The sequence below is a fragment of the Apis dorsata genome, unplaced genomic scaffold (assembly GCF_000469605.1).
Source record: "Apis dorsata unplaced genomic scaffold, Apis dorsata 1.3 scaffold_434, whole genome shotgun sequence".
Taxonomy (NCBI): Eukaryota; Metazoa; Arthropoda; class Insecta; order Hymenoptera; family Apidae; genus Apis; species Apis dorsata.
Window position 1 is genome coordinate 43,383 of NW_006263685.1, and position 1,829 is coordinate 45,211.

The window sequence follows — 1,829 nt, forward strand, 5'->3', positions numbered from 1 at the left end:
CAGAGGATATTCAGAATAATATCCGAGAAGAAAAAAGGAAACGAGGTGATCAGGAAATGAGATGAAAAGAAATGCCCGACTTTTGCCTTCCGATATTTCCAAATAAACTCGATGATAGGGGGTCCCAAGAAGGGAGCAGATCGTTCGAATGAGAAAACTTGCTCACCTAGAAATTCTCGAAGGGATAAAGAAAGAAAGGGAGGGATTGGAGGGGGTGGAATTTCGAGTTATGGAAGGTTTGTGTCAAGTCGCCGGATTTGCTCGCGGTTCTAAATCTGTCGCGTGGTTTTCTCGCACGGGGAGGGGAGGGGGAACGTTCTCCGGCAATAAGCGTTGGCATAAAACATGGATCGAGAACGCCACCACTTCCGGGACACCGAGAAATTATGCGATGGAGGATCGATTTATCGGAATGAATTCGAAGGAATCGAAGCTTTGGATCTCCGTCTGAATATCCGTGTGAATAATTAATATTTTTAGAGTTATATCGTTGAATATTCTTCCGTTTTCCGAATATTTTTATATTCAGATTTTGATAGAGTTGAATCAGAATTATAAGAATTATTGTGAATAAGCGGTTATTGAGATTTATTCTCTTATTTTCATCAGTCAAATGTATGCTTACTTTCGTTGCTATTGTTTTCACTGACACGTTTTAATCGGATTTTTATGCATTTCTTCACTAGTGAATGTATTAAAAGAGTGTATTCTATAGTGATGTTTCTTTTTGTATTTTATTTTTTATTATGTTAATTTTTATATTATTATTAATGTATTTACGTGTTTCCAAAAGAAATTATGGGTTTTAAATATAATTAATTAATTTTAATTAATGGAAATTAATTTTTCAAATTTATAAGTACACGGTTTTGCGTATAATTTTTTCTATACACTGTGTATTTTTGTATATTTATTATCAAAATATTAGTACTATTGAATGTTACTTATAAAATATTCGAACCATTTAATTATAATGTAATAGGAAGAAAATTTGCAATGTTAACGATTGTTGATTAATGTGATTAAATTAAAAAAAAAGAAGCAATGTTTCATAATAATTGATTAATTTTGAGAGAAATATTTAATTTGTGTTGATCGTTTTTTGTTTTAAGGGATAAATTAAAACGTGTGAGTGAATGACTTTTATTCAACGAGAATTGGAAATATATATTTTATATACGTAGTTGGAAAAATTATATTGGGTTTCTGGGATTAAAATTCGCCAAATCCAAACAGATATTCGCAGTCAAAATGGATTTGATACTTTTGGACCAGAGATAGAGTATAACCGGTGAAATACGTCCAATCTGCCAATTTCATCGAGGCGTGAAGTAAGAATGAAATAGCAGGTGAAGTTTGAAAGAATAAGTATTATTCTTTTCGTTCAATTATTGGCGTTTTACCATCGAAAGAATTTTTCACTGATTCTAAAACTTTCAATTTTAGTTTCATATAAAAAGAAACGAAAATATTACGAATTATATTTTCTAACGATTATTACGATACAATTCGAATATCAGCCAATATTATAAAAATTCATGGAATTAAATAAATTTTAAAAAGACATTGATAATTATTGATAAAATGGAAAATTAAAGTTTCAATCATTCGTGGATTAATCAAGGATCGGTGATTAATATAGAATTATTTTCCAACTTTAATCCAATTCATCCCCTACATAAAACTATAACTTCTTGAATCCTCCAATCTAAAAAAAATTTATTCAAATTTCACCAACATCTAAGCACCTCTATGAGAAACAACATTTTTTTTCTCAGTTAGAAATTATGAAAATTTAAAGGAAATTACTCAAAAAAAAAAAAAAAAAA

General features: G+C 29.8%; 1 protein-coding gene across 1 annotated transcript in view; it reads right to left on the minus strand.

Moving 5' to 3' along the window:
- Window positions 1–1,829, minus strand: part of LOC102674178 (venom dipeptidyl peptidase 4-like) — a 248,884-nt gene that overhangs the window by 28,973 nt on the left and 218,082 nt on the right. The window lies entirely within an intron of this gene.